At 41.1% G+C, this 13,852-nt stretch overlaps 1 long non-coding RNA gene across 1 annotated transcript; it reads right to left on the reverse strand.

Moving 5' to 3' along the window:
• Nucleotides 1–12,289: 12,289 nt before the first annotated feature.
• Nucleotides 12,290–13,786, reverse strand: LOC310709164. Its single transcript, XR_014527376.1, has 2 exons — nucleotides 13,536–13,786; nucleotides 12,290–12,430 (listed from the first exon to the last, which is right to left on the reverse strand). It is a non-coding gene; the product is annotated as an uncharacterized lncRNA (long non-coding RNA).
• Between the last annotated feature and the right edge of the window lie 66 nt (nucleotides 13,787–13,852).

Raw genomic sequence — 13,852 nt, forward strand, 5'->3', positions numbered from 1 at the left:
TGTTGAACTATCCTGAGTTGGTATAAAGCACTCCAAGTCATCAGTGCCACATGAGCCTAGGACAAAATGTAGCATATCCCTGTATACATAGTGAGCACTGCCATGTCTGTTATCTGCATGGTGCATTTTGGTTTGCCAGTTCTGGGGAACTAAAAATCAATACTCTCTACTCCATGGCACAAACCCAGTGCCTAACTATTGCAGAAGTTGTGGACTATAACTCCCATCACTCCTAACCATTGGTCATGCTGGTTGGGTCTGATGAGAGTTGTAGTCCACAGAGTCATCCTGAGGACTATCCTTGGCATAACCACTCCAACAGGCTTTAATCAGCTGATTTGGCTAACTTCCCAATGACTGAAGGGCTGATTAAGAAGAAGGCTATAAAGAGATAGAAAAAACCCTTCTTCACAAACATGGACTTTCTCATGCTTCTCTTGAGCTTATTAATAACACCAGCTGGTTGGTGGTTTTCTGCTGGGAAGAGAGTGGGGAGAGATGAAATCATCAAAGTAAGTATTTGTGAGGTTTAACTTTCATAGCATGTTTTGGACACAGTTTGAGTAAGTTGCATTCCACATGCAAAAGGATTATGATAAGCAGAAAGGTTGACTATAAACACTGCAAGGAAGGAATAAGGATATTAGGCAGGATTTTGGAGTAGTTTTTATCTCCCACCTTTCCTGCAAAGAGTTCCAGGGGAAGCACACAGTTTTCCCTGTCCTTTTTTATCCTTACAACAACCCTGTGCTGTAGGGATGGCTAAGAGATAATGGCTGGCCCAAAGTTAATGAGTGAGATTCATGGCTAACTGGGGATTTGAGCCTGAGTCCCCAAACCCTAACCTGATACCATAACCACCCTAACCTCCATCACACTGGACCTATGGAGAAACATGTATATGTTTTTAAAGCAGGTTAATATTAGTGACTCCCTCAGTGTTGGTCTTCAGGAAAACCCTAAATACCTCTCTCCACATTGCACTTGGTTGATTTTATGGTGCTGTGCTTCCATAATGGTTTTATCTGCCACTGTTATCTTAACATTGCTTATTTTGTTGTTAACTGTTTCAATAATTTTATATAGTATTGCACTGATCTTTTGATTAAAATCTATTTGACTACAGTGTGGCTGCATACATGCCACAAATTTAAGGTTCATCATTAAAGCATCACCCCAAAGAATCCTGGGAATCCTGGTAGTTTGTTAAAGGTGCTGGGAATTGCAGCTCTGTAAGGGGTAAACGGAAGTTCCAGAATTCTTTGGGAGAAGCCATGTGCTTTGAATGTATGGTGCACGTGCAGCCTGTATCAAACCGTTACATGAACCCACCACAACCATCAATTCATATGTTTTAAAATGTTATATATAAAATACCAGAGGTGATTAACCTGTAGCCATCCAAGATGTTGTTGGACTATAACTCCCATCACCCCTGACCACTGGCTATGTTGGCTGGGGATGATGGGAGCTGAAGTCTAACAACATCTGGAGAGTCATGCTTTGTACCATTTTCTGGTATCATTGACACTGGTTTGTGGAGACTCTTCAGGGGTTCTGGTTGGAGGTCTTCCCTAGCCCTGTTACACGGCATTATGTAGCTTAGGTGCTAGGGACTGAATCTCAAACAAGGCATGTGCTCTGCTGCTGAATTAAGAACCTTCTCCTCTGAGTGTGGCCTTGTGTGGGAATTGTTGTCCAGTGCTTATCTTTGACTACTATGAAGCTACCTAGATGCAATGAAGTAACCCAACGGATGAAATTAACAGCAAGTGTATAGCTCCACTGATGCAAACTAAGTTCTGTTGATTTACACACACATGTACATTCTCGTGCAATTAGTAGCAAGCCAATGCTCTTTTATAGTTGATGTTTGTGCCTTGGTTTTATATATATATATCCATGAGAGAGTGGGGGAGAAGGAGAACCTTGAATAATACATCTGTAAATAGTTCAGATATGTTTGCTCAACTAGAAATATTCATAACTGCTATTCATTAATCAGATTTATGAAATGGTTTGAGAGGTTTGAACAATCAGGGGAAATGAGAAGGAGGAAAAAAATATTTCATATTTTTTATTGTTGTTAAAGGAAAGTGTTTCTGCTGTTGCGGGGGCAATCACCGGGCTGCCACGGAAACACTTTTGCAATGACGACTGTATGTTTCAAAGCAACCCAAAAGCATATAAATAGTGTATTCTAAGGTTCATGGTATCACACCCTTTCCTGATTTTCCCCCCTGACCTGGTTATTCAGCAAGCAGGGAGCCCACAAAATACACAGGCCCAAGTGAAAAAAAATCCATGCTATTTGAAGTGATTCTTTGTGCAACCAACCTCCCTAGGTTTACATGTCCATAGGGCAAACTCATATGTAGGGGAAATTGTAAATACCAATATTTTTTTTCTTGTTTTCCTCCTCCAAAAACTAAGTGCGTCTTATGGTTTGGTGCGTCTTATAGGGCGAAAAATACGGTAAATAATGAAGACACTTGTAATATTATTAAATTCTTGAACACGAGCAATGTCACATTTTGTGCCTGAGGGTATTGGCAGAGAGGGAAAAGAAGCAGTGAGGTACCCTTCCATTGTGCTTAGATCCAGCACCATGACCCATTGGATTACTGCTTTTCACACAGAGGCATGAAGGGATTTGGAGAGCAGAAAGCTGAGATGGTTAAACCAGGGACCACCAATCTTTTGAGGCCTTTGGGCACATTTCGAATTTTGAGCTTCTGCTATGGGCACAACACCCTCTGGTCGCTTCTCTCTTCCTCCTCCCAGATCAAACTCTCCACCCTGTTCCCAAGAGACAGAAAATAAAAAAGTGTACTGCACAAACACTTTGCTTTTGCAAAGGATCTGGGTAAAAGTCAGATGAAGCAGAATTAATATTAGCCTTATTCAGCATAAGGAGCTGAAAGAGGACACGAGAAGGAGCACCACTCTATCTACCGTATTTTTCACTCTATAAGACGCACCAGACCACAAGACGCACCTAGTTTTTGGAGGAGGGAAACAAGAAAAAAAATATATTCTGAATCTCAGAAACCAGAACAGCAAGAGGGATCGCTGCGCAGTGAAAGCAGCGATCCCTCTTCCTGTTCCGGCTTCTGGGATAGCTGCGCAGCCTGCATTCGCTCCATAAGACGCACACACATTTCCCCTTACTTTTTAGGAGGGAAAAAGTGAGTCTTATAGAGCAAAAAATACGATATTTCACCCACCAACTCTTATCTACTTTTCAACAGAGAAAAAGCTAAGCATCCTCACCACCTCATGTCCAAGAGGGCATTACGTTTTGAGGGCTCCTGAAAAGGAGGAGAAGGAAATCTTTCATCCTAAATGTCCAAGAAATCTTGCTGCCCTGCACTGTTTCTCTCTGCCATGAAAGACAATAAAACCTGCTGAGTGCATCAGTGCAAGGCTTTCATGAGCAATCTCCTTATAAATGAGTACAAATAAGGTACATTGGTTATAAAAACATTTATCATAGGAATCAGCAGGCCACTGCTGGCTCTGTAGCAATGGTAATGGTGATAGCTTGAATAAACAAGCAGTAAATTTGTAGCTGAAAGGTTGCTAAGAGTTCAGGGAAAGTAAGAAGTGCAGTAGAAACAGGCATTCTCTTGAAAGTTACAGAATCATAATACAGATTCATGTCTGTTGACCAGTTTTCCCCACTGTATTTTTTTTTACCAGTGTTTTAGAAAACAGATACCATTTTTGTAACCTTTTCAGTATCGGTTTTTTTTTTTTTTGTATATGCTGCAAATACATGTGAGAGAAGCAGTTTGAATGAGACCAACAAAGGGTAGTCTAAGAAATGCTATGCTTAGATGGTATGTTCATCATGTACAAATGTGGGACCAGAGATTATAAATGCCATGGAGCCGGGTGGTGATTAATTCTTACAGTTATCCCATAAATATCTAAAAATAGCTGTTTCTTTCTTTTCATCTCCTAAAATCAAAGGAATAACATGGAATGAGGCTGTGTTTGCTCTTCTGAGGTCAAGGCTGGAAACGGAGCGGGGATCAGATTGTGTACATAATTGCTGCCCAAAGCCCCAAAGCCTGATTTATCTTTTTATTTTTGAGGGAATAAAATGTAGGCCTGGAAACTTTGCCACCTTCATTTCATGTGAAAAGTGGTGGGGGGGGGGATGGAAGAAGAAGAAGAAGAAGAAGAAGAAGAAGAAGAAGAAGAAGAAGAAGAAGAAGATCTATTGCGGTGACAATTTTGTCTTATGGCACTACTCTTTCTACAGACACACTTTCTTGACCAAGTGAGCAGCATTGGACACAACAAAATTTACTTCTGAATAAACATGCTTAGTGTATATGTGAGATTAAGATTTTTATGCCCCAGTGTATGTCATGTGACACTTGTTTACACTGAATTGCATTTGTGATTTTACTGCTCATTCACTCAGTTTGGAGAAATCCTTTTGAAGCTCTTCGCAATCTCTTTCCTGTTAACCACCCTGAACAAAAGTGTTTCATTAAAACATTGTATTTTTAATTCTACAGTTATAATTATAAAGCTATACAAGTCCTGCTGAAAACCTGTCATGGTAAAAGGCTCAGAAAAGGGGGGCGGGGATAGGAAATGTACAGGCTCCATTTTCAATGTGAGAAAGCCAGTGTGGTGTAGTGGTTAAGAGCGGTAGACTCATAATCTGGTGAACCAGGTTCACTTCCCCGCTCCTCCACATGCAGCTGCTGGGTGACTTTGAGCTAGTCATACCTCTTTGAAGTCTCTCAGCCCCACTCACCTCACAAAGTGTTTGTTGTGGGGGAGGAAGGGAAAAGGAGATTGTTAGCTGCTTTGAGACTCCTTAGGGTATGGATAAAGCGGGATATCAAATCCAAACTCTTCTTCTTCTTCACTGGCATAGTTATACAGAGCTAACCTTAGCATGGGACAGGCAAACTGCAAATGAGGCTTTGCCTTATCCAGCAACATTTTGGTTGTATATTTCTGTCTGCCAGGATGAACAAAAGGAAAAGGATGGGAAATTTAATGCATCCTTTAAGGTTAATGGAATACCCTCCTCAGGGAGACCTGCCCTAGCACCTACTTTTTTTGGGGAGGGTGCCAAGCAAAGATGGCAAGAGTGCCAACATCTTGTCCGATTCAGCTGGCAGCAAGAGGGTTCTTTGAATTAACATCTCCAGCCTAAATGAATCACATATAGAGTTGAATATTATTCTGTCTGCTAAATGTTATCAGCCATGTGAATATGGATACCTATTTGACAGTGACGAAATCAATATGGGCTTCATGTTCAAGGGCCTAGACAGATAAATCCACCTATGGGTAAGATAATTTTTAAAAGTCAAATAAACTTATTCAAACAGATGCATTACATGGCAGCAGATGTACAAACATATAAGAATATTATTAATCACACTAGCATTTTAATAGCTGAAGAGAGATGTAGGATGGCACATATGTTGTATCCTATCACTGGCATAGTAACGTGGCTCTCTTCCTTGTGGAAAGCAGAAGAGGATTGATAGCAATATGGTTCCTTGCTTTTTCATTAGCTGATATGCTCAATACATCCAGGTGTTTGAATTGTCTGCCTGTAGAACATTCATAATTGGAAAAATCTAGGACTGAACATGTTCAAAATGTTGCTGCAGAGTAACAGTTGTATTTAACATTTCATCAAGTTAATTACTAGCACTTTGGAGCTCTTTAGAAGGTCACATAAATCATAACTAGATAGGTCACTGGTGGCAAAATAACATTCCCAAGAATAATGGAAAAGGAGATTTATAGAAAATAAAGCACAACAGTTCTTGGGTTAGAACAAACTAACTTGAAACCACCACCATCCAGTATATATGAACAGCAGAATAGGGGATCCTGAAGTTGCCAAAATCTGTGGCACCATCCATGCAAAAGAGAGGGGTAAACACAGGCATAGGGGTACCCTAAGATTTGCAGAGCCCCCAAAATATTTTGTGGAAACCTAAAGGAAGTACCATCTTGGCTGTCTCTTGGTGCAAATCAAGTTATTGAGCCTAACTGCTTGGGGAGGAGGAATAAAAACTCACAGGGAGATGGAATAGAATGGAGTATCCTGCTCAGGGCATGGCTGGATGGCTGGTACCCTGAACAAGAATACTCCACACTGCAACATTTTGTTGCAGGACTCCTCTTTAGAATCAAGGAAATTGCATCATTGCTATTCTCCAACTATTCTATTGCCTTCAATGTTTGCCTACAGGCATTCTCTCCTTCCTCCTCCACAAGCCTCAAGTTTTCCTTGCTTAGAAAAAAAAATTCCTTAGGGATGCATTCTTAAGCTAGAGGTCAAATTCATTTGATTTGCTTCGAAGATTTTTTTTTTTAAAAAAACCCAGTTAGTAAGATGCTTAAGGGATATGCAAAAGCTTACTTGTGCATATATTATATATAGATACCTCACTAAAGTTGGATAAATAGGAATGCAAAGAAATTTCAAGGGTCCCATATATCGCAGCCTCTGTTGATGTGACTTGCCACAAATACGTTTGCCTGTGATAATAAAGGACATTCATGTGAAACTCAGAAGCAGTTATACTTTTTAGTCTTCTAATCTGCTGCTGCTTTGATTTTGTTGTCTTTGGCAGATTGCATTATTTTAAATTGTTTCTGCTTTTGATGTTTTATTGTTAGAGAGCCTTAGGACATTCGGTTTACACTGAAAAGTGATGTACCAATTTAAGAGATCAGGGTGTGTACTGTAAGTGTGTGAAGGAGAGTGATTGCAGCCTTAGTCCAGCTTTTTGCTTGTGTGTAAATCCTCCACGTGAGTATGGTGTGTGTGGGTGTGTGTGTGTGTGTGTGTGTGTGTGTGTGTGTAATTTGCTCAACTCAGCTCCCTGAAACCCCATCCCACTCCAGCTTGTGGGAGGTGACAGTCTGAAGTAGGGAGCCTAATCTACTCATGGCATCTCCCTGCATAACAGTTCTTAACTGTAGAGTGGACAAGGCTCCCTGCTTCACACAATGCCCTCCATGAACAGGAGGGTGCCAGGGGTGGCAAGACAAGGGGTGAAGCTTAGTGTGCACCCACCACCCCACTTTCCAAGTTCATGTGGACGACCTACATCTGAGCAGACTATGTAAACAGGGCCTGTGCTTCTTCATCAGTGATGCAGAAAAGTGTTGACTAAAAGAAGCCAGTATGTTCTGAACCAAAAAGTCTGTTGATCAGAAAAAATGCAAAATGGCTAATTTTTTTTTAAATCTCCCTACTGTACATTGTCCAATTTTGATCCCCTCACCCCCAGTTGTAACTCCTTTAAACATTCTGTTGCTCTACATTGCAGCAGAGTGGGCTTGGCTTGGTTGTTGGCTTGTTGTGACAATGAGTGTTGTGGCCCCACCTGCACTTTCCAGCTTTCAGAGTGTAAACCAGGAAAGAGAAGATTTTAAAGAACCTAATACAAGCTGTACAGGGATATAAGATACACAAAACACCCAAGCTTGGAGATTAATTGACTCTAAACATCTGATCTGCATGCGTAAGTGGAAGAGATGTCATTAGCAGGAGTCAATTATGGCTTAAATGGTTTCAACAAATGCTGACTCATGGTATTTACAGAAGCTCAGCAGCAAAGCCACATTCCCCCCATTTTCGTTAACTCTGTAATTTAGCATTTGGTGGAAAGAAGAGTCATATCCTCTGGCTTCTCAAAGCATTATGAAATATATTTCAAAGCTCCACTAAGAGGCATCTTAATAAATAAATACAGACAATTTACACATATCTATTAGCAATCACATCCCCAGTTTGCTATTCAAAATAATATAATAGCAGTCCTTTCGACTGAGACAAAACATCCATCTGCTCCAGCATACTGTTACCCCAAAGTGAGGTACTGGCTATGCACATGCCAAATATTCAAAGCACATTTAAAGCGCTACTAATCACCGAGCTGTAGTTTGCTAAAGGTGTCAGGGACTGTAGGTGTCAGGGACAGGGGGTAAACTATAGTGTGCAGGATTCTTTTTTGGTGGAGAAATGTGCTTTAAATTTGCTTTTAATGCATGGTGGGTATGCAGCCACTTGGTGGAAGTACACAAAACAGACACTAAGGGAATAGATCTCCTGCACCGTTGCTACCCTAATACATGGCAGGAATGACCCTACTATGTGGCAGGGCGAAGCAGCTGCCTCAGGTAACAGATTATCTGGGGCAAGGAGCAGCAGTGAGGTGTTGGGAGGACAGAGCGATGCTTGATGTGGATGCCACGTATGTAAAGAAACCACACATACATACACACTGGGCTCTGTTTTCAGAATATGTATTTACTGTACTGTATTCAAATAAATTTGGGATGTGGGTGGCGCTGTGGTCTAAACCACTGAGCCTAGGACTTGCCGATCAGAAGGTCGGCGGTTCGAATCCCCACAACAGGGTGAGCTCCCGTTGCTCGGTCCCTGCTCCTGCCAACCTAGCAGTTCGAAAGCTATCAAAGTGCAAGTAGATAAATAGGTACCGCTCCAGCGGGAAGGTAAACGGCGTTTCCATGTGCTGCTCTGGTTCACCAGAAGCGGCTTAGTCATGCTGGCCACATGACCCGGAAGCTGTACGCCGGCTCCCTTGGCCAATAAAGCGAGATGAGCACTGCAACCCCAGAGTCGGCCACGACTGAACCTAATGGTCAGGGGTCCCTTTACCTTTATTCAAATAAATGGGGATAGAACTTGCTCCTTAATTGTTTTTGTGGAAAGATTACAACTGCTTCCTTCTGAAGCAAAGGCATTATATACAGGATCAGAAATTCTAAATAAAACACATTGTGGTTGAGGGGTCATGACCTCAGATGTAAGGGGTGGTGCTAAATTGGTGTAGTTAAAGGAGGGGATGACTACAAAACCAATATAGTTTTTCTCCTTACCCCACTGAGTAAGGGAAGGGAAGGTTGTTAGCTTTGGAGATGTACCTCTCAAGTTGCTAAACATGTCAAACAATTTGGACAATATATTTCAGTGTCCTCCAAACACATTACACTCTGTGAACCTTTTTATTTACTATTACATTTTCCTTTTAATATAAAACAGCAGCCACGATACAGCACTTTAAGCAGAAGATAATGAGTCATTAAGAGAAGATATTCAGTAAATACCTGCATCTGTGTTTAGGCCATTAAAATGCCCTGGAATTGTTTAGTAGTTGCTGCTGCAGAAGAAAGTATGGCACATCCTTGATCTTAAAGTGGTTTGGGGCTAATGTGTTAACATTCTGGATGAACAGATTGGGTCCATGTTTATCCTGCTGCACTCTCTGCCAGTAATAAACCTATCAAGTGATTAGACTTGTGTCAACATAGAGGACTACATGGTGGTCAAAATACACTGAGGATGTTGCGTGTAAGTCCCCATGAAAACAGTGGATACTGCTTCTGAGTAAACATTTAAAATTATGCAACATGTTAGCAAGACTAATGTAACACAGTGACTAAGGGTGAAACTGGATGTGACTTTTATCATGTAGTTTGGTGCTGCATAGCTGTTTCTTGTTTAATAAATGGGGTGGAGTGGGGAGCAGGACTTGGAAATTGGCACCGTGAAGGAAGCTTTAACCCCCGGTGTTATGTACTGAAGTTCTCACCCTGGGCCAGCAGGGGGATACTGTAGATAGTTTTCACTCAGGTCCACATATGCAAATAAGGGATTGAAAGTGACGTTCAGTGATTGGATAGTTACAGAAAGTTGTTACAGTTGCGTTGTAGTGGAGCTCTATGTAAGCAGGCAGGCTGAACCCTTCAGTTCAGTTCAGTTCAGTTCAGTTCTGTTCTGTTCTGTGAATAAACAAGAGCAGTTTGAAGAATCGCTGTGTCATCTGATATGTTCACCTACAACTCAACACCCTGCTTGCCTGAGTCCCAGTTGGAATCAGGCCTACCCCTTATGCCTGCTATTCACTACGCAAGAAAAAAGACAGGTATACGGACATGGAAATAGGTGAGCCTGTATTTTATTTTGACAGCCAGCACAGTAACCCCTAAGATAGACCCCTACCCCTAAGTTAGCCTTGCAAATTGCCCTATAACTCTGCTTATGTCTTAAAGGAGGCTTACCTCTGAATACTGTAGTTCTGCAATTGATTTCTCTAGCTCTGTAAAGAGACTTGCTTTTACAATCTAGTATTTTCCCCTTTTGTCCCATTAAAACCTTTGAAGGACTGTCTTTCGTGGGGAATTATATTCCGTTCTTCTCCAAGGAGGCTCACCTGGCTCCTTTGTTACATATCTTTAGATGCCAGGCATTCTTCTTCTCTCAGGCCTTTGGCTAATTGAACAGTCTATGGCCTTTTGAAATGTGTTTGCGGGATGTGTGGATTGGTTTTGTTTGTTATTAGGCCATGTGTTTTTGTGTTTTTATATAGTAAACTGCCCTGTGGTCTTCAGATGAAGCGTGGTATAGAAATTTAATGAAACAAATAAATGAATAATTTCTTACCACAGTGTAAACTTTAGCTCTTCCTAGATCTGTTAGTGTTGCTGCTGCAAGGCACAAGCACCATGGCCAGCCCCACCGTTAGGCAAAGTGAGGTGACTGCCTCAAGTGGCATAGAGTGTAGTAGCAGTAGCCCCTGGCTCTTCCTCCTTAGCTCCCCAGACATTTGTGGCATCTCCTTATCCCCTCATTAAATACTCTTATTCCCAGACAAGTCCTACTCATCAGCTTAGTGTACGTAATCTTACATAATAATCCTTGGATGCATTCTCAGAAGTGCCAATGAAAATTTATACTTGTGTCTGTTGGTATCATTTCTGCTGCTATTGCCCAGATTTGCTCATGTTTTCAGCACAACAATCAGGATGTAACGGTATCATGACAACAAATGTCAGTACTGTATTATGACTACTCTGGGGGGGGGGGGGAGGCTGTTCAGAAGCTGCTCCAAAATGTTCAGAAGCTTCCAAACTCTGGTTAGATGCAATGCACTACATAAATATTTGCTTTAGAATGACACTCCAGAGAGATGTGCAGGGAATCTTAGCCCCTCTACATTGCTGGTGGTGATTCAGAGGCTCCTAAAGTAGAATTTAGCTTGTAAACTGTACTTTGTTGTTAAGCCTGGTGCATCACAGTCACAAGAAAAGAATTTGAGTAAATGTCATATCAGGTGATTCACTCTTACACGTCCCAAATATTACTCATTTGGAATATTTATTTCTGTCTGTGTTGTGTGTGTGTGTGTGTGTGTGTGCCTGCATGCATGTAGGCTGTTAAGATCCAACTAAACAAGGTCTTAATGGCAAAATGGAAGTGACATATGGTTGGTGTTTGCCTTGTTAGGGTATTAGGATTTCCTAGGTGCTCTTGCCTCAAGATAATTGTCCTTTTGTGATCACATGCATGGCGCAGCAGACTGATAAATTTGACATGCACAATCCTATGGATTAGGCATGAGAAAACATAAGACATTGCTAGGGGAAATCTTATCAAGTCTATCCTTGACTTCCCCTCCCCCACTGTAGGTTGTGCACATAACAAATGGGTATATACTGCTTTGGTTTGGAATACAAACCTCCTCCTCCTCCTCCAGCTTAGCAGAACATGAGATCAAGTGTGTTATAATTAATGGACTTGGGAGATCTGGGTTTAAATGTTTGCTCAGCCATGAAACTCATTGAGTCGATCATTATGTCACACCTCCAGTAGCTGTTGTGAAAATAAAAATGGCCAGTGTGCTCTGCTGAGCACTTTGGAGAAAAGATATACTACAAACATGAATAAGCATTTGTATTGGGTGGGTTATGCTGGTGGGTGTGATTAATGGAGATAATACCTATTTTTATATGCTTTCTTTTTTCCCTAGAACTTTAATACATGTTGTATAATATCTTTTCTGCCACCCTGCTCTTCTTTACGCAAGGCTCGTGTTAGGTTGAACATTATCTAAACATGCCTATGTCTTTGTTTTGACTTAGTTATACTTGAGGAAATCCACCTTTTTTGTCATGTTGTAGGGAAGTTCGCACACTTTGGGAAGCCTTGTTTCATAGTACTCCACCTACCGGTAGATGCTCAGATTGTTAAATTTAGTCTGTTAATAAAATTCAGAGGCAGTTTTAGACTATTGAATTGCACAGGAAGCATTTCTTTGGATCAGTAGCACTTTGTAGAAAATTTTGTTTACTAACATTCAAGTTAAAGAGCTTGTATAGCTTTTATATATAAAAAGGAGATGTTCCTAAATTAAATTATGTATTCCAGATATTAGCACTTTACACTCATGGCAAAATGAACAGAATGAATGAAACAACTGGAAGATTCACCAAAGGAAATTTATAAGTAATGAATTAGTGAAATTCTAAATAAGTAACTTTTCCAGTAAGATTAGAGAAAGCATAATCTTCTCAGAGGTATTCAGCTTCTGACTCCCTGCAGAATGAGTATATACCATGATGCCACCTGCAGTAAAAGCAGAAGCACTACATTAGTCTTATTATTTCTGTAGCAGTTGAAGAAGCCTATAATTTCATAGAATCATAGAATCATAGAGTGGAAGAGACCACAAGGGCCATCGAGTCCAACCCCCTGCCAAGCAGGAAACACCATCAGAGCACTCCTGACATATGGTTGTCAAGCCTCTGCTTAAAGACCTCCAAAGTAGGAGACTCCACCACACTCCTTGGCAGCAAATTCCACTGTCGAACAGCTCTTATTGTCAGGAAGTTCTTCCTAATGTTTAGGTGGAATCTTGTTTCTTGTCGTTTGGATCCATTGCTCCGTGTCCGCTTCTCTGGAGCAGCAGAAAACAACCTTTCTCCCTCCTCTATGTGACATCCTTTTATATATTTGAACATGGCTATCATATCACCCCTTAACCTCCTCTTCTCCAGGCTAAACATGCCCAGCTCCCTCAGCCGTTCCTCATAAGGCATCGTTTCCAGGCCTTTGACCATTTTGGTTGCCCTCCTCTGGACACGTTCCAGTTTGTCAGTGTCCTTCTTGAGTCCCCTTTCTTACAGAGTGCACACAGAGAGTCTCCAAACAAGTTATTGTGCATTTAAACATTCCCTTGAGACTCGTGTAGTTTATCCCAAAATAAGGAACATTAGCAGAAAATAAACTGATTGTTGTATGATTGTATACAGTGCTTTTTTCGGGGGGACGGGGATGCAGGGGTACACATACCCCTAAACATTTCGTGAATCTAAGTTTGGCCTCATTGAGGGGCAGTATTTCAATATGAGTAGGAAAATGAGAGTACCCCTAAACAATTTTTTAAAGAAAAAAAAAGCACTGGTAGTATATACTTATTTCCAGAGGGGTAGCAAAATCAACAAAGTCTTGTGCCGCCTTAAAGGCTCACACATTTTGTTTATAGCATCAGTTTTCATGGACTCCAGTGCACTTCACTTCATGCATCTAATGAAGTGGACTCACTAGGTTCGTCTTAATTTTAATTTTAATTTAAAATTAATTTTAATTTAAAATTAATTTTAATTTAATTAAATGTCACAAAGCTTTACACTGCAACCCTGTGCAAGCCTCATTTAGTTATGGGACTTACTTCCATTTAGGCAGGTAAAAGGACTGCAGCCTAACAGGAAAAAATCCTATAAATGTCCCATGGAGTTCAAGGGAGCTTACTCCCAGGTAAACGCATATGCCCCTGACTGTAGGAGTTTTTGAATGAATTGGAAATTGCAAGGGGACATCTGCTTCAGGGAAGCGACATTGAAATGCACTGAGTTGCTGAAATAACGTCTGCTGCTGAAATAAGGAAGCATCCTGATTCTGTAACTAAAGAAGGTCAAGTTTAAACAACGCACACAGAGCCCTCCCCTAAGAGCAACTCTCCGCTCGTTGTTAGCCCGGCTTTATTTT

This window comes from Podarcis liolepis (assembly GCF_965112155.1).
Source record: "Podarcis liolepis genome assembly, chromosome: 6".
Classification (NCBI taxonomy): Eukaryota; Metazoa; Chordata; class Lepidosauria; order Squamata; family Lacertidae; genus Podarcis; species Podarcis liolepis.